Source organism: Muntiacus reevesi, chromosome 3, assembly GCF_963930625.1.
Source record: "Muntiacus reevesi chromosome 3, mMunRee1.1, whole genome shotgun sequence".
Taxonomy (NCBI): domain Eukaryota; kingdom Metazoa; phylum Chordata; class Mammalia; order Artiodactyla; family Cervidae; genus Muntiacus; species Muntiacus reevesi.
The window spans coordinates 113,140,157-113,159,338 of NC_089251.1; the positions used below are offsets into that span (position 1 = coordinate 113,140,157).

At 42.0% G+C, this 19,182-nt stretch overlaps 1 protein-coding gene and 1 non-coding gene across 10 annotated transcripts in view; both read left to right on the forward strand.

Annotated features, from left to right (window-relative positions):
* Window positions 1-19,182, forward strand: part of EPB41 (erythrocyte membrane protein band 4.1) — a 177,594-nt gene that overhangs the window by 16,189 nt on the left and 142,223 nt on the right. Inside the window, exon 1 of one of the 9 annotated variants that reach the window (XM_065930224.1) lies at window positions 4,958-5,194. The exons of the other annotated variants lie outside the window; for them this stretch is intronic. The gene's annotated coding sequence lies outside the window, so the exon portion shown is untranslated. Of the gene's footprint in view, window positions 1-4,957; window positions 5,195-19,182 lie in introns of those variants that run through there. 9 annotated transcript variants of the gene reach the window in all.
* TRNAC-GCA (transfer RNA cysteine (anticodon GCA)) lies at window positions 3,817-3,888 on the forward strand. Its single transcript has one exon. It is a non-coding gene; the product is annotated as a tRNA-Cys (tRNA).

Genomic DNA, 19,182 nt, shown 5'->3' on the forward strand with positions numbered 1-19,182 from the left:
CAGGGTTGCTATGAGGCTAAATGCATTAATGCATATAAAGTACTCAGTATGTGCCTGGCACATAGTAAATATCTAATAAATGTAATGGTCATTATTTTTAATAATAAGCTATTTCCCTTCCGGCTCAGACAATCCTAGGTTTTATGGCTGTACAATTTATTGTGGCCTCCAACTTCAGAAGAGAAATGCGCTGGACTTAGAAGAAGGAAGTGAACAGAATCTGTAGTGGGGGTCAGAAAACTTGAGTTCAGATTTTGGACTCTGCCACACCTCTGCTGTGTGACTTCAGGCAAGCCTCTTCCAGTTTCTGGACTCCTTTTCCAAACTGTTTAACTGTAGCTTGGGCTTGCTGATCTCTGAGGGCCTATCTAGTTTAACATTTTGTGAATCTGGAGGCCTAAAGAATACCTCAGTGACTGTCCACTGGAATCTCTTTTACAATTTCAACTTCCTTCCCGTTTGCCCCTTGTTTCTTAGAGTGTCTTCATAGAAGAAAGGACATAACTTGCCAACTCCAATATATGTATTTTGATCATATTTACCTTTCTTCTTTTTTTTTTTTGCTTTTACTATGCACAGAGAACTCTAAAACAGAGCTTAATGCAGTTTTTGTAAGCAAAGTGCATTCTATCAAAGAGGTCAAAACATGCTGTGTTTTCAAATATGAATGAGTATTCATTTAAGATATTGTCTTTCATTGCATCTGCTGATTTCTTTTGCTTTTATCTTGAAAAAGGCTAGCACAGGCAGCCTTGTATGCTGTAATGAAAAAATATATATACATATGTTGCAGTCAATGCATCCTAAAAAATAATCATGGGTATAATTTAGACATAAAAAGGATATTTGTCAAGTATTAAGAGAGAAAAAATGGGAAAACAGAAAAAGAGAAAGAAGAAAAAAATGAGAAAAGAGGAAAGTAAAAGGAGAGAAAAAGGGGAAATAACCTAAATGATTAACATTTAAGTTTAATTAAATTACGGTCCATCCACTTGAGGGTACTGTGGGTGTCATAATATATTGTTAGGAGAAAAAAAAAGTTGGTTCTGAAACAATACGATCTAAATTTTAAAAAAGCATTAGGCTGAACAATATGCAATTGCTAATAACTTATAAAATCAGCAATTTCATGTGACTTAATATATATAAACAAAAAAGTATATGACAGGAGAGGTACTAGAAGGGAAATCTCTCACCAAAATATTGATGGTAATTATTTCTGATTGATGGCTTTATGCTGATTAAAATTTTTAAATTATTTGACTATTTTTTTGTGAACACTGCAAGTACTACTAAAATTAATCCCCTGGAAAGACATACCATTGTAAAAATAGCCATTTTTCTGCCCTGTTATAGCTTGCTTGATTTATCATTTGTGTTTAAAAGCTGTAAAATGACTTAAATTCTATTACCAGGGGCCGTATGGAAAGCTCTACTCTTCATGTACTTTTGGTACCAGGGTTGGTTTTTATTCGGTAGTGACTGTTCAGAACACTTTGCTGGTGGGCCCAACTTTTCAAAGCCCTCTTCATCTCTTGCTACCCCCACAACCGACAAATGCTTTCCATGAGCCCTGTCACTGGGGCTTCAGGCCAGCTGTGTCCCTAATCCACCCACGTCCCAGATTTGGGCATGGTTCAGTCTCCAACTGTTCCCCCACCTACCCCTGCTTTCTTCCAACCTCATCTCTTCCAGGTCATCGGAGGCCCCATCTCCCCTCCCTGGCCTTCCTCACTGGTCACCACCTAATTTCACCACCTAATTTCACCCTCTTCTGTGCAGCTGGTGTTGCTTTTTTGCCAGAGCTCAGTTCGTAATGAGGAAGGATTAGGACCCTTTCATGCCGTCTTTTTTCTTTTTTTTCCCCTTAGTGCCCTTGACCGCTCAGGGGCTGAGAGGCAGCTTGCAGGGCCTGTATTCCCTAGGAAGAAACAGGAGGGGCGGTGGGGGAGGCAGCACTGGGCTCAGCTGGCAGGCGGCATAGAGGTGGCCACTAGAGACCCCGTCCTGGGGCTTGGAGCGTGGCGCAGTCGCCACCCAGATGTGAGCACCGGACAGGCAGGGAGGGAGGGAGCTGGGTTTCTTCCTCGGATATTAGCTTCAGAGATGGTACTTGGGACCTTTTACCCTGTACTCAAAGGCAGCCTCTTCGGGGTGAGCTGGGACCAGATGTCTGGTTTGCAGACATCTGCAAACCTCTTCTGAGAGGGCAGATGGACACGAGTTAGGGTAGTTTCTCTGCCTTTGATTGGGCATGACTTTTCCTCTCACTCTCTACTATGTGTTAGGCCCAGTTATGCTCAAGGATCTGGCACTTAGCCTAACTAGTTATGGTGTGTACCTAACTAATTAACAAAAATCCCTCATGTGTGGATAGTACTTTACAGTTTACAAAGGCCCTTCATCTCCAGTCTAAGAATTAAAAGCCAGGATCAGATTTTAAATATTTTTCTAAAGATTCTAAAGCCCATGCCAACGGTTTGTGGTGTGGTGTCACACGGCAGTCTAAATTTGAGTGGTTTATATCTGCCTTATGTTTGGCTATTTTCTTCTAGTCTGAGACCCCCACTTTTTTTTTTCCAGGGTGATGATTATTAAATATTACCCACTCCAACCAAGCTTCTTTAAATAGAAGCTATTATCCTTGCCTAGCCGTTCATGGTATAGAGAATATTGGTTTTCATGAATCTGTATTTGCTGGATAACACGGTGATGGTAGTGGTGAGCTGTCTTGTGATTGATCTTCAGGATTTGTCCTTCATGGCACCAGATTTCCAGGTCTGATAGGTGAAGGGAACCTCTGAGGCACATAGGTGGTAGAGCTAGAGCTCCCTGAACCTGAGGACCTGAGGCAGGGGACCAGAATATTCAAGCACAGGTGCTTCACCCTAGTACACAGAATGACCTTGGCCAAGTCACCTAAGCCTCAGCTTCCTTTTATATATCATGGGGATAATTCATTCACTCATTCAGCAAATATTTATTGAGTATGCACTGTTCTGGGGGATGAACAAAAAGACAAAGTCCCTGCCCTCCCAGAGCTTGTGATCTAATGAGTCTAAACTGCAGCAACTTATTGAGAGGGACAAATAGATAAATATAAAGTAGAAGGTAGAAGTGCCATGAAGCAAAATTAAAGTGTGGCAAGGGTGTGTTAGTGGAGGCTGTTTTAGATAGGGTAGTCAGGTGATCCTAAAGGGTCTCATGTTGTTTCAAACAAATAACCATGTAAAGTGCTCAGCTCAGTGCTGACAATTTAGTGCTTACCAAATATATTATTGTTAGGTCAGCGAGCCCCACACCTCTCAGTCCATATTTTAGTCTCCAAATAGCAGGAATAATTAACACTTAGGTAGATCTTACTGTGAGCTAAGCCCTTTACATATTTTAACTCATCTAATTTTTACAGTAACTCTTTGAGGTAGGTAGGAGTTTGTTACTGTCCCCTTTTATGGGTTGGAAACAAGCACAGAGTAGGCCAAACAATCAGGGAGACTAAGAATTGAACTCAGGTAGTCTGTTTCTGGGAGAAGGCAATGGCAACCCCACTCCAGTACTCTTGCCTGGAAAATCCCATGGACGGAGGAGCCTGGTAGGCTGCAGTCCATGGGGTCTACCAGTCAGACACAACTGAGCAACTTCACTTTCACTTTTCACTTTCATGTATTGGAGAAGGACATGGCAACCCACTCCAGTGTTCTTGCCTGGAGAATCCCAGGGATGGGGGAGCCTGGCGGGCTGCCGTCCCTGGGGTTGCACAGAGTCGGACACGACTGAAGCGACTTAGCAGCAGCAGCAGCAGCAGAAGTCTGAGCTTCCCTGGTGGCTCAGATGGTAAAGCGTCTGCCTGCAGTGCGGAAGACCCAGGTTCAATCCCTGGGTTGGGAAGAGCTTCTGGAGAAGGAAATGGCAACCCACCTCTGTTTCTAGAGGCCAAGCTGAGTTGTGAGGGGTCTAGGATTAGATACAAGGAGACAGCCTAGCTGGCATATACAGGCTCCTATGTCAGATTGCCTGACTTCTTATCCTGGCAGGTCTAAGCCTCTCTGCTTGGGTTTCTTCATCTCTAAAATGGGAACACCAGAACTATCTTACCTTATAGGGACCATGCTTAAAACTGAGCCTTCTTTCTGCTCGCTGGTTTAGACCCCAGCCTGGCAGGGAGTGTGGAAGGTTCAAGTGGCCTCTGAAGCTAATGAAAGGAAATAACGGGCACATCAGGCAATTGTGAGAGCTATTCTAAGGTCAGCTGGAGACCAGATTTCCGAAGCTAAGTTCTCACGATTTTGAGGGTGCCACAGTAGAATTAGGAGACCCGTAAATGCAGAAGACAGCTAAAATCTTGGCGGGGCCGCAATACACAGCATCCATTTCAGGTCTTACACAGCTGCCAGGAGAGGTCAAGTCTCATCGAATATCAGGGTTGGAATGGCGCCTAGAGATGTCAAGTTAGTAGATGGGGAAACGGAGGCCCGGAAAAACTGAATGACTTACCTAAGTAAGGTCAGTAGGTGCATTTGGGGGACAGCCAGCGAGCGTGGTTAGCTTGGGAGCAACTTCCAAATCTCAGACCCTTATGGAGGGGTGGGGAGAGGAGGGGGGAAAGAGCGTCACCTTCGTCCAGGGCACTGGCTGCTCTGTTCCCCACGTGGGTAGCGCGGGGCCCCCTGGAACTTAAGGACCTGAGAGGGTTCGACCTGCGCTTGCGCACACGCGGCTAGCCCCTGGCCTTTTCCCCTTCTTTTCCCTTCCGCTCCCCTCTCTTTACCGGCCTAGGGGAGGGCGGGGGGAAACGTGAGGAGCGAGAACTCGGCCTTAGCCAATGGGCTGGCGGGCCGCGGGCCCGGCCCCCTCCTTCCCTCCGGCGCCGTCCAATAGAAATTTACTACAATGTTGTGGCGAGCAGAGAGGGAGGGGCTCGCGGGGCGGGCTGGCTGCGGGCCGGGCCAGCCCTCGCCTCGCGGAGGGAAGGCGGGAGGGCGCGCGCCGGGGCCGCCCGCTCGCTCCCTTTGCTCGTTCGCTCGTTTCCTCCCTCCAGCCGGCGGGTTAGTCAGTCAGTCAGTCAGTCCGCCTGCAGCCCGTGGGGCCAGCGAGCCGCAGAGGCCCGAGCCTCGGACGCCGGCGCCTTCTCCTGCCATTGTTCGTCTGGCGGCTGCGGCGGCGGGCGCGAGAAGCCCGGGCCCCAGAACCACCGGTGAGGCTAGGCTGTGGCGGCGCGCGAGCGGAGCTGGGGTGGCGGGGTGGGGGGCGCGCGGAGCTGTCCCCGAGGGGACGGTCCTGGAGGCCGCGGCGGCGCAGCCGCCTCTTTGTCTCCAGCCCCTCCGCAGGCCCGGGCCGGGGGCGCGGGCTGCACGGCCTCAGCAAAGCCCTCTCTGCAAGCCAGCGGCCGAAGGGCTTGGAGCCGGGACGCGGTCGGTCTGAGGGGGAAACAAGGCCGGGGTGGCGTTGGGGGAGAGCGTTTAAAAGTTAGGCTCCGGGTGCATTTTTGACGAGGGGCCGATCGGTACCGTCTGGCCAGGCAGTCACGGTTCAGTGGGCAGGAGCCCTGGAAGGAAAGCAGGTGGGGGGGCGAGTTGCAGGTTTCGGGTGGCCAAGGTGTGGGGTGCAGCCGCAGAGCGGTTTCTCGGTGACGAGGTAGCTGGGCGGTCTGAAGTCAGGCTCAGTTGTGAGGGGTGGAGGGAGCCTGCAAGGACTTAAAGGCCTTCCCGCCACAGATACCCACATCATTAAAAAAAAAAAAAAGAAAGAATGAAAAAAATCCGCCCCTCGCCCCCCCCCCCCCCCCCCCCGCAACCCCAGGTCTCTATGCTCTCCCACGGAGTCTTCCCGGGTCCCAGAGACCAAGGGGTTAAATCGGTGCTCTCAGCTTCGTGACCTCCTTTTTCAGCGTGTGCATCTGTCGGCTTGGACGCATTTCCTCCTGCTCGCTGGGCTGCCCTTACCTGTGGAGCGGGTAGGATCTAGGCTCGTCCACCGAGATGTATCGCCAGGCTGCTATTCCTGGTGGGGGTTTGCCAAAACAGGTTTGTTCTTCCCAGGAACCGGCGTTCTCTTGAGAGTGAAAGTGATCTCACGTGAAACAAATTGCCGAGGGATTGATTTCTGGCCACATGAATAGGGACTCTCATCCTGTTTTTTTCTCTAACTGTACCCAACCGTAAATAACTAGTCTGTGGAGACTTGTCGTTTTTTGTCATGTATTGCTGATTAGGAGTTAGTTTTTTTCTTTTTAAAAGATGCCGACCTTTTTTTTTTTTTAGTAGTTTGTGTGATTTCACAGCTGCTATTCTGTTCTGTTTTTAGGGAAGATCGGAAGAAATGGTAATGTCTTCTGTCTTGGATATTATTATAGTGAATTTATACTCTCTGGAGGATGTGTACTGTACCCAGTGCTGTTAATCATTACTGTTTTCTGTATTCTCAGTCTTGACAATATTTTTTTTTAATCCTTTAAATAAAATATATACATCTTTATATAATTCTCATCTCAGTTTTGTTATGTAGCCTTAACTCTTAACTTTTTTGGGAAACTTGACTACTCTTTATTTTCCTTTTCAGTAAGTTGGAAACATAATAAGTTCTTTGCCAGCTGACCAGTTTTGGTTATATAAAATAGTTTCTTGAAGTGTTATTAATATAATCCATATGGATTACATAACAATATATGGCACTCAGTAAGCTCTCAATAAATGACAGATTAAAAAGTGAATATAAACACTGAGCGTCACATTGCCTTGGTATCAAGGTTCTAATTCAGAATGCGTTCTACAGCAAGGTTATAATTAAGGTAAAGATAAGCATTATTTATATCCCTGAGGAAACTGAAGTATGGTATATCTTTGTTACTATTAAAAGTGAACTTACAAAAAAAAATTAAAAAAAAAATAAAATAAAAGTGAACTTACCTGTAACATGCTAACCTTCTGATTCCTCTTTCTTCTAGAACAAAACTACACTTTTTTCCCCCTTGTATAATTGAATTCAGTCTTAGAAATATCAATAAATGATCTGACTCTTTCGACCTCACCAAAATTCTCCCAACATTTATATCAGTGTTTTATAACCAAACGTCTTTTAGGTAAGTCCATGCATAGTGTGGCCCCAGTCTCCCTTCATACATTCTCTTTATTACTTGTATTTTCTAGTCAAAAAGAACTAACTACTCAGTAATAACCCATGCTTCCTATTTGTACCTTTGGCCATGAACTTCTATCTGTGCTTGTCATTTATCAGTATATTCCTTCTGTTTTCAGTTCTCTTTAAGAATGTTCCATATTAATAATTTGAAGTGTGGGGGGAATGTCCCTTTGTGAAAGGAACTTGATGGAACTTTTTGTTTTGTTTTGAGTTTTCTTTGAGCTTCATTAATATGGCCAGCTGGTTGAATTTGAAGTGGTGTTTTTTAAAGGATTAGGTCCTAAATGCCCCATCAGTATGTACAACCCTTTGTGGTAGAAGATGGTTGATGGTAGATTAAGAAAACCTCTTAGGGTTCCATTCTGCTCAGAGCTAAGAACTCCACCAATTGACCAGTTGGACACTTGAAAACTGTCAGCAAACAGACTAAACTAATAGAAGAAAGTTTTATCTCTTAGGTGGGTTTCTCTACATCTCTTCCGTCTCTCGGTGGTCTAAGAGCTGACATTTCCTTAATGTTTGTTAAACACACAAATCATATTTGTTGTGTCGAAGTAGTAGATATGGTAAACAAGCCTATGTTTTAAAGTAGGCTTGCATGCGTGCTCAGTCGCTTCAGTTGTGTCAGACTCTTTGCGACCCCATGGAGCCCGCCAGGCTCCTCTTTCTATGGGGTTTCTCCAGAATACTAGAGTAGGTTGCTATTTCCTTCTTCTCCAGGGGACCTTCCTGACCCAGGGATTGTCTCCTGCTTTGGCAGGTGGGTTCTTTATGACTAGCGCCTCCTGAGAAGCCTTTATAAAGTAGTTCAGTTCAGTGGCTCAGTTGTGTCTGACGTTTTGTGACCCCGTGGACACAGCACGCCAGGCCTCCCTGTCCATCACCAACTCCCAGAGTTTACTCAAACTCATGTCCATTGAGTTGGTGATGCTATCCAACCATCTCATCCTTTGTTGTCCCCTTCTCCTCCTGCCTTCAATCTTTGGCAGCATCAGTCTTTTCAAGTGAGTCAGTTCTTTGCATCAGGTGGCGAAAGTATTGGAGTTTCAGTTTCAACATCAGTCCTTCCAATGAATATTCAGGACTGATTTCCTTTAGAATGGACTGTTTGGATCTCCTTGCAGTCCTAGGGACTTATAAAGTAGGCTTATCATCAATATAATATATAAAATAATGTAATATGATAATTTATATGTTAACAGAATAGCACACAAATCTTCCTCCTTTCATTTTAAAGGTACTTGTATCTTCTTTCTTTTTCTTTTTAGAAACATTTCTAAGCTAATATCTAAATTAACAAATGATTTTTAATGATTCCTGTCTCTTAAAAAAAATGGTTGTGGCATTTTGTTGAGATATGACCTATGTATTTTTCCTGTTTTTCTCTTTTGTCAGGTTTACACCTCACATTTAGAATTCAGCAGTGTGTTGTTTTGTATGCAGCTTAACATTTTTGGAAATTACAGAGCCAGCCTTCCATTTCATTCCTTAGTTTATGGACTTAATTTTAAAGAGATTCATTTTATGGGAGATAGTGTGCTTACCGTGCTGTTTGGTTTCCTAAAAACAGCTTGAGAGTTAAGCTTGTCAGAAGAGTTCCCTACAAGTCACAGGATTCTTGAATTCTCTGTAGGTACTTTGATATGCTTATCAGTAGACTGTGATTTAAAATACGAAGTCTGTGATTTGTGAGGCAAGTGGTAGGGCTTGCTTATGTTGTTTTCTGAATGTCCAAATCTAATTTAATATTGGTGATCCGATTTTATAACTTGGGAATTTGGTAGCTATCAGGGGCTGAATGTGGTTCTGAAATCAAGAGGTACCTATGTTAGATCACAATCTAAAGCAAAGGCTGCCAGTGTATTTTTCCAAGAGTCCCATTAAATTCGTGATTGGTCACATGCCTATTCAGATACAGATTCATTGCTACCTCTAAAGGATTTTTTTTTTTTCACCTACTGCTTAAGTGTAGGTGAAATTTTTATTTGTGAGTTAAATAAGAAGAATTCTAGCAACTTTTTTTCTTATGAACAACTTTGCTTTCTTTCTCTGAATAAAGCCCCCAAAGATTAAATTTTTAAAAACTTTTAAAAGGACCCTCTGAATTGATAAGTTATGAGTCTTATTTATGTAGAGAATCTAGAATTACTGAAAGGTAATTGGTTCATTGTGTTTGTAATAGGTTTTAGTTAGAGAAGAGCCAGATTCTAAATAGATATGTTAATTTTTGTTGTTTAAGTTTGTTGGTACGTCCGTCACTGGTGACTTACTTTGTGTCCTTTTTATGAGCGGGTTCATAATGTGCACAGTAAAATGCACTGTAACAATCTACCTGGTATACACACTGGATTAGGTTAGTATTTTGATTTACTATGCTGTTATTTAATGAATACACAGAGAGAAAGATAAAAGAGGTATAGCAGTGAACACTATTCAGAAATTGGAGGTGTTGGAAAAGAGAACTTTGATGTTTTGAGTACTGGTCTTAGAATTAACTTCCTGACACTACTTCAAATGTTGGTTTTAGGGAAGTTATAGTGGGAAAATCTGACTATGATAAAAGTCTGTTTACACTTATTTTTGCTAATTATTTTTATTTAAGTGGGATTGTACCCACCTTGAAGTATTTGAAAATAAATTGACTACTTTTTGAATTTTAAAGAAAAGCAACATCCCATGGTTGTGGCCAGTACAATTCAAGGAATGACTTGGAGAGACTTTAATATACCCTACCTCCTAATTTTCATCAATTTCCCCCAAGTCACCCTAAGTAAATATGCCCCCCTAAAAAAGTCCCTTCCAAAGAGAAATTCCAGAGCCATTCTGGTATCATGTTTATTTTATTGTCTGATTCATTCTTTATTGTTTTATTATTATATTTATTAAGACCAGCCCTCATTCTGCAGGTATCTCTTGATTATCTCCAACCTAAATCCATGTGGATTAAATGGTGATTTGTGTACTGAATTGCCGTTCTCTTCCTTCCATGGTTGAAGGCTCTTTGGGTCATTTCCTCCCAATTAATCTAGGCTGTCTTCTTTCTCAACTCTCAGGGCGATGTCTACTTATAGAAATTAACGTTGTTTCTGAACTATGTGGAGTAGAGTTTGGATAGGGTTAGTGTAATCTTGGCAGAGTGGGGAGGAAGAGGCAAGATTATCTGATAAAATAGAAACTATGATGAAATATAATGATAAAATTGGAAGAAGCAACAGATGCTCTATTAATATTATCTAATTCTGTTCCATCTACATTCAATGTATGTCCATAATTCTGCATTGTAGTTCATCCTTAACGCAGGGGTTGGGGTGCTAATGTTCTGCACAGTTGGAAATCCATGTGTAACTTACAGTCGGACTTCTTTATGTGTGGTTCTTCCACATATGGGATTCTGCCTCTGAGGATTCAACCAACCTTGGATGATGAAGTACTGTCGTGTTTACACAGGAAAAAAATCTAAGTGAACTCACACAGTTCAAACCCCTGTTATTCAAGGGTTAAGTGTGTTATCTAAAAATATCATCTATTAATAGGGACAGGAACACCTCACTTTCTTTTGGAGCTAGGTGGAAATAATAAGATAAAAAATTGGGTATAGTATATATTCCTGTAGTTTATTGTGATTCCTAAATGCAATCTGTCCGCTCCTTGTGTCTTCCATCCCTTATAAAAATCCAAATAAACTTTTTGGTAGGCCTTTTATATGTCTGAATTGTGACATCAGACACAGTATAGACTAAGTTTTAGTTACTTTCTGCCTTAACAGTCACTCAGACACTTTAATATTATATTTTGATAGCATTATGATTATAAAGTTATAACATAAAAGTTTCGAGTGAGAAATTCTGTGATTTAACAACAATAAGGCATAGCAGTATTTTGAATTGGTTGCACTTAAGCCTGTTACCCGTAAGTGTAACAAAATGTATGCTTTTGCTAATTTGTGACTAGGGAGTGCTATGCCAAAGTTCAGTTGTGATTGTGTTTCAGCTATTAATACTTGTGTAAATTAACAACACTGTTATAATTCTTTTAACACAATGGGATCTTAACAGTACATCATCTTATAGAGAAATGCTATTTTAATTTATATTTCAGGCATGTGTTTCAGTTAACTAGTTTGAAATTCTGCATATATTCAAGTTAAAAGTGTTTCACCTTGATAATACACTTGGTACAGATTTTTGAAGTTCATTTCCCCTGCTCGTTTTGACCATATGGACACAGGGAGAACTGTCAAGAGCTCCAAGGATTTAAGCTCTCAAATTTTACCTGCCAACCATTTCATCATGTAGTGGAGACACATGGAAGGCAGCTTAAAGTGAAGGCTCTTTTGTTTTTGTTCGATACCACCCACTTGCAATTTCCTGCCCTTTTATGATTTTTAATGATTCAGAGGATCGACACTGTTGCTATCTTACTACCTGCAGAGTCCTGCGAATCTTGATGGTATTATATAATTATATAAACCTTTTGCATGGTGTCATATGATGTTGTATATATGTCCTCCCACACGTGTGTCTTTAGAGTAATTTCTTTCCATCTGGTGTTGGAAATGAGCTCTTTGTGAGGTTATTTTTAAATCTTCAAGCTTTCTGGCACCCTCAACACTCGAAATAACACAATTGCTTTTGAAGGCAAGAAAATTCACACAGTATATTTAGTGCTTTTTTCCAGTGAAAATGTGAATAGTATTTTATTTTTAAAAATCATATCTTGCATTCCAAACAGGCAAAATATGTGCTTTATGTTTAGATCATCTCAAGATAGTTTTGTTAGTAGGAAATAATCACTCAGTTGTTGCCGAGTAGATCAAGTAAAGGAGAAGTGGTTAAAGGAAAGGATGCCAAAGAGAACTGTTAGAAGAAAGAGGTTTCAAAGATATTTTATTCTCTGAAAGTTTATTGATATCCTTTTCTGAACTCTTGCAGCATTTGTTCATTACAAACCAAATTTGTCACGTTGTTTTGTATTGCACATGAAACCAGCACTTCCCAGTAACACTGTCAGCTTCTGGAGAGCGGAGGGTCAATATCCTGTCTTTCATTGCCCTCCTCTTCCCCCCAGACAGATACTGTTTAGAAGGGTAGTTAGATACATAACATCGGGGACATCCTAGACATGGAGAAGTATAGTGAGAATCTGAATTCCAGGCTAGTTAAGATTTAAGACCTGGTTATGAATCTGACTGCTCCTGATTGCCTTTCTATATTTGTGTGTGTGTATCATCTTTTCTTGGAAAGTAAGTTGCAGATATCATGAAAATTTACTCCTGAAAGACTTCACTATGCGTCTCCTAAGAATAAAGACATTATTCTACATAATCACAGTACCATTATCACACCTAAGAAAATGAACAATATTTACATAATAACAATCAATATCCAATCTATTTTTAAAAAGATGTATGTCATCTACTCAGAAAGAGTCATCCAACTGTTTTTTTTTTCCCTCCAGATGCTATTTTTGCTGACTTCTCTTTGCTAGTTGTATTGTCTGTAACATGACTGTTAAGGTACACTGGTTAACTAGAAATGTTTAATAGTTAATGTACTCCCTTTGGTGTTTCATAAGATTGAAAAGACTAGCATTGGGACGATCATTGCATAATGATCATAGCATCATATTTAAATACATATCTTAAAGAATATATTGGGTTTCCAAAGGTCAAGGTGTTTTTTTGTTTTGTTTTCATTAATGCAACAAAGATTTAGTGCACCTCTGTTCCCTGGGGATACAGCAGTGAACAAAACTCCCAGCCCTCCTGAAGTTCACATTTGGTCTAATTTGAGATTCTACTGCACAGTTTTCCATTGATGAGGATAAAAGCTAGTCTTCCAAGAGTCAGGGTGTTTTTGGATTTTTGTTATGTGTACTATGGTAAGCAGCCTTTAAGGTGGCTCAGTGATTCCCGCCTCCTGGTATTCATGCCTTTAGTAATCCCTTCCCTTTGAGTGTGCCCTGGACCTGGTGACTTACTTCTGATGAATAGAATATAGTACAGTGGTGGGATGTCACTTCCAAGTTTAGGTTACAAAAGGCTGTGGTGTCTCCCTCGGGCTGTCTCATCTCTGGCTCTCTTCCTGTCACTCGGATCACCAGCTGCTATATCCTAAGAACATTCAGGCAGCCTATGGAGAGGCCCACATGGTGAGAAACCAAGTCTGTCAGTAACTACCATGAAAGTGAGCTTGGAGGCAGATTCTTCCGGCAGAGTTGAGCTTTGAGAGGAGCATAAACCTGGTCGACAGCTTGACTGCAACTTCATCAGACACCCTGAATCAAAGGCGTTGAACTAAGCCATGTGCTTGAATTCTTGACCCATAGAAACTGAGATAATAAATGTTTGTTGTTTTAAATCACCAAGTTTCAGAGGTAATTTGTTATATGACAAGAGGCAACTAATACATCTGTGCATGCTCAGTCGTGTCCAACTCTTTGCAACGCCAAGGAGCCTGCCAGGCTCCTCTATCCGTGGGATTTCCCAGGCAAGAATACTAGAGTGGGTTGCCGCGTCCTCCTCCAGGGGATCTTCCTGACCCAGGAATCGAACCTGTATCTCCTACGTTTCCTGCATTGCAGGTGAATTCTTTACCTGTTGAGCCCTTGGGAAAGCCCCGATACATCTACCATTTATTAATTTAATAAAAATTTATGAATCATCTGCTATTTACCAGGTCCTATCCTAAGTGCACTGGGACATAACAGTGAAGAAAGTAGATTAGAAATGTCTGTTCTTGTGGAGTTTACATTTAGTGGGAGAGGACAAATAATAAAGTATACAAATCAGGGCTAAAATGTAAGGTTTTAGTGAGGATCAGAGAAAGCAGGACAAGGGAGCGAAGAGGGAGGGAAGTGGGGTGGATATTTTGGGTAGAGTGGTCAGAAACAACTTCTCTGGTAAGGTAACTTTTGAGCAGAGTCCTGAATGGTATCTGGAGAAGAGCATTCCAGGCAGAACAGCAGGTGCAAAGGTGAAGGATGTTGGGTGTGTTTGAGAAGCTTTAAGTAAGCCAGTATGGCAAGATGAAGATCACCGAGGGGCCGATGGTAGGGCTGGGGTCAGAGAGGCTGCAAGTGGAGGACCAGCTGGTGTGGTGCCCTGGTGCTATGCGACAGACTTCGCACTTTTTTCTGAGATGAGAATTTTTGCGAGGGTTTTGAGCAGAGGAGTGGCATGATCATTTAATTAATATATATTAATTGGTTGTCTGGGCTTCCCAGGTGGCTCAGTGGTAAAGAATCTGTCTGTCAGTGCAGGAGATGTGGGTTCAATCCCTGGATCTGGAAGATCCCCTGGAGAAGGAAGTGGCGACCCATTCCAGTATTCTTGGTGGAAAATCCCATAGACAGAGGAGCCTGGCAGGCTAAAGTCCATGGAGTCACAAAGAGTCGGACATGACTGAGCGGTTGGGCACACACACACACAATTATCTACAATGAGCAGGACCTTGTGGGTGTTCAGTTCAGTTCAGTCGCTCAGTCGTGTCCGACTCCTTGTGACCCCATGAACCGCAGTACGCCAGGCCTCCCTGTCCATCACCAACTCCCAGAGTCCACCCAAACCCATGTCCGTGGTGTCGGTGATGCCATCCAGCCATCTCATCCTCTGTCGTCCCCTTCTCCTCCTGGCCTCAATCTTCCCCAGCATCAGGGTCTTTTCAAATGAGCCAGCTCTCCGCATCAGGTGGCCAAAGTATTGGAGTTTCAGCTTCAACATCAGTCCCTCCAATGAACACCCAGGACTGATGTATGTGATCACAAAAATGTAGAAGACATGACTTCTTTCCTAAGGAAGTTTAGTGATCCAGTATTCGAAATGCCTGGGCAGGTCTTCACTGGTGGTCCAGTAGCTGAGACTCTGTGCTCCCAAGGCAGGAGGCCCGGGTTTGATCCCTGGTCAGGGATCTAGATCCCACATGCCACAACTAAGAGTTCTCATGCCTCAACTAAAAATCCTGCATGCTGCGTCTAAGACCTGGCATAGTCGAATTAATTAATTATTTTTAAAAAATGACTGAATATATACATAAAGCTTAGGAATAGAGGCATTAGGTCCAAAAGACACATGGTTATGGGAAGAGCACGGAGTATAACCTGGGTTAAAGTTCTGGCTCTTTGTTTTAACACCTTTCAGCCACAATTTACTGGGGGGTTGTATGTGCTTGGTAAAATAATAATGCCAATATTTATTGATGACTTATTATGAGCCGTGCTCTGGACTGTGTTCTTTATAGGGATAACATAGGTGTTGAAGGTTTGAGCCTGAGGGCTTGAATGCCTGGTTTTAAATTCTTGGGTGTGTCACTTTTAAACCGGTGGTGACCTTGGACAAGTTACTTCTGTATCTCAGTTTACTCATTGTATAACATGTGGATGATAAAAAATACCCTTTAAGGTTGTTATGATGATTAAATGAGTTAATATATGCGAGGTACGTGGGGCAGTGTCTGGCAGCAGATAACTGTTAGCCATTATTTTTACATTTAAACCTCACCACAGCCCTGTGAAGTAGGTGTGAGTCATCCCATTTTATATTTTAAGTAGCAGGTTAAAAGTTAAGTAACTTGTCTAAAGTTTTATAATTAGCAAGTGAAAATTGGCCTCAAAGTCGAATTCCTAGCTCCCTGAGCAGGGGTCAAACCTTTGTCTCCTGCAGTGGGAGTGTAGGGGTTAAGACCACTGGACCTCCAGGGAAGACCCCCAGATTCCTTACTGCTTCACCTTTACTTAGCACAACCACAGACTTGTTAGGAGAGATGCAGGCTTTCTGTCTGAGAGGATTTTTAATGATGTGATCTTGTGAAAGTACTTTACCATGCCTCAGTTTACTCTTCTGTAAAGTAAGGATAATACATTACACAGAATACATAATAATGACAGAAACAAACCTAGCAGTGTGCCCATCATCTACAGATAATCAGTGAATGCTAATTCCTTTTACCTTTGATAAAATCTGACTTGTGAACATGGGGAAAACAATCTTTAGTTAAGAAGAAGAATTTTTATATCTTGCCCCATACGTTTTCCCTACTTCAATTGGGCATCTATGGTGTCAGTTGATAAAGAATCTGCCTGCAATGCAGGAGACCTGGGTTTGATCCCTGGGTCAGGAAGATCCCCTGGAGGAGTGCATGGCAACCCACTCCAGTATTCTTGCCTGGAGAATCCCATGGATAGAGGAGGCTGGTGGGCTACAGTTCATGGGGTTGCAAAGAGTCGGACATGACAGCAATTAACACTTCCACTTTCTTTCAAGTGTAATAAAGCTCTTTAGAAACATATATGCTTTTGTCTATCTTTGGATTTGATTCGGACCTACGCTGTAAGATTTTTAAACCTGTGTGTGAGTATTCTAAAGACCCATTTCACAGCAACTCTGGCTTCAGAGGTTCATTTCCGGGTTGGTAGGACACGATCATGTGGTTGATGTCCCCATTGTTGCTTTTATCTTTCACAGCAGATGTGAAAGTAAACATACAAGGTTGAAAAACAGGAAGAGGTTTGGCTGATGTTCGTTGGGAGGGTATTTTTGCAGGGGAACTGTACACGAGCCACCTGAAATCTGAAGTGCCTTGAATCTTTCTGACTTTTAGAAGATACAAAAGATGTTATAACTTATTGTCATAGAGTAATAAAAAAGTAAATGATTTTGCAGTTAATGAATTCGTGAATTTGTGTTTCTGTGTTTAAACATGTTGGAGAAGTGAGATAGTGTGTTCCTCTTTTTGTTTGCAACAGAGGACTGATGTATGACTTTATAGTCAGCCCCATTCTGGTGTTTTTTCACTTGCAGAGTACTTTTTCAATAAGAAAATACAGAGTTTTTGTCATCATTGTTGGGTATCTGTTCTAATGTCATTACACTTTAACTTCTTTAAAAGCCAAAACTTAAAAAAAAAAAAAAAAAGCCAAAACTTAAGACAGCATTTTTCTACTGGGCTCTTGTCTTTGTTCTTAAGGAAAGCAATTAACACATGTTAAATGTTAGCTGTATAGTAGGTACTGCTCTTCATATATGCTAACTAAGTGCATACATTAATATTAACTATTTCCATTTTTGACAGTCAGTCTGCAATGAGTTGTTTTCACTGCTTTGGAGAAATCTCTCCCTGTTTCCTTTCTCCTCCTCCTTCCCTTCCCTCCCTGTCTCCCTTCCTCCTCCTTCTCCTAAATCATTCTCTCCCATATTTTTGCTAAACAGTTTTCTGTTAATATTATTTTGGAGGCAGTGTGATGTAGCAGCCGGTAACAATATGGATTTTGGAATCAGATAGACCTGAGTTTACAGTTAGGCAGTTTTGATAGGAAAAAAAGATGCTTTCTCTCTTAGTAAATAAGAGCCAGGCTTCTCCAGAGTTGGCTTTTGAAGGAGATTCTGCACATGGGGTAGGATAATTGGAGCTCCCAGCAAGGACTTTTGTTCCTAAAGGCTCACCTTTCCCTGGGGAGTCCTTTGCTGGCCTCAGGGAGTGTTTCTTTCTTTTTAATTTTCGGCCCCAGAGGTGAGTCTTCTCTTAATACTCGGGTAGTACACGGCTGAGACCAGGCTGGAACTTTTAGGGCTTTGCTGAAGGCTAGGAGATACGAAAGGTAAATGAGCACCGAGTTACTGGAATGTTTGTGTATAATCTGTCTCACAAGATAAAACTCCTCTTTAACTGGTGGTTTTCTTTTGGAATGCCTTCCCTCTTAACTGCAACACACATGTCTGCCTTCCCAGGGCAGAAGTTGTCTTCACTAATGTTTCTACCTGAAAGTGCCTACAGCATATACAGGGTGCTTTAAACCCAGAGAAGGCCAGGAGGTGAAAAGGGGTTCTCTATTTTGCCAGCCTTTGGTTATATTTGAGAGAGGAGCCACTTCTTGCTTGTGATCAACACTAGGTATATACAGCCCTTAAGGGAGACCACTGTTACTCATAGCTTATTTAATTAGCATTTACAGAAATAAAAAGAAACAAACAAAAAAAATGGTAGAGGAATTTGGGAGTAAAGGTGGGAGGGGGAGCTTCTTTTTGATCATTTATCTCAGATAATATAATCTCTGATTGTAACTCAGAAATTTGAAACAAAATAGCTCTCAGAGAGTATTCCCTCCCCATGTTTTGATTCTTAGCATAGTTGGATGCCTAAGGAGCTATCCTTTGAGTTTGCTGTAATTTTATCTCAGGGTTTGCTTGAAGAGATCCTAGTCCTTAATCAGGTCTAGAGTTGGGCTGAGGACAGTGGCAATAAATGTAACTTGTGATCAAGATGGAACACCTGGTGCTCTTGAGTAGTCTAAATGTTAAAGGAAGTGTCTCTTGTATCACAGACTACTGTTTCCAGAGGGGGACATGTAACTAGGCTATTGATACAAGGTTCCTGGCTTGTTTTAATGTAGCAGAAGTAAAATAGAGTCAAAGACCTTTGGAGTCACAGGCTTGCTTTATAATCCTGGCTCTGATACTGTTTAGCTGTGTGTAAGTAACTTATCCTCCCTATTTTTCAGTCTCTATTTGTTAAATTTATATAAAGTTTAACATGACCTACCTTTTAGAACTGCTGAAAAGACGAAATAATATGTAATATGGTGGCACGAGTGGTAAAGAATCCACCTGCTGATACGGGAGACATAAGAGACACGGGTTCAATCCCTGGGTCAGGAAGATCCCCTGGAGTAGGAAATGGTAACCCACTCTAGTATTCTTGCCTGGGAAATTCTGTGGACAGAGGAGCCTGGTGGGCTATCGTCCATGGGGTGGCAAAGAGTTGGACACAAGTGAGCACACACACACACACACAAACCTGGTGCCAGGACACAGTGGACACTTAATGAATAGGAAATAATAATTATTTCTGTTTTCAATGACATTTCTGTAAAATCCATCTTCTCTGATTTATGCATATTCTGACCTTGTCATTGTTGAGATATAATTAACAATATACTCATTTAACTATACAATTCATTGTTTTCTAGTGTGTGCAGCTGTCATCTCAATCTAGTTTTAGGTCCTTTTTCTCCCCCAAGAAAGAACTCCGTGCCCATTGGCAGTCAACACCT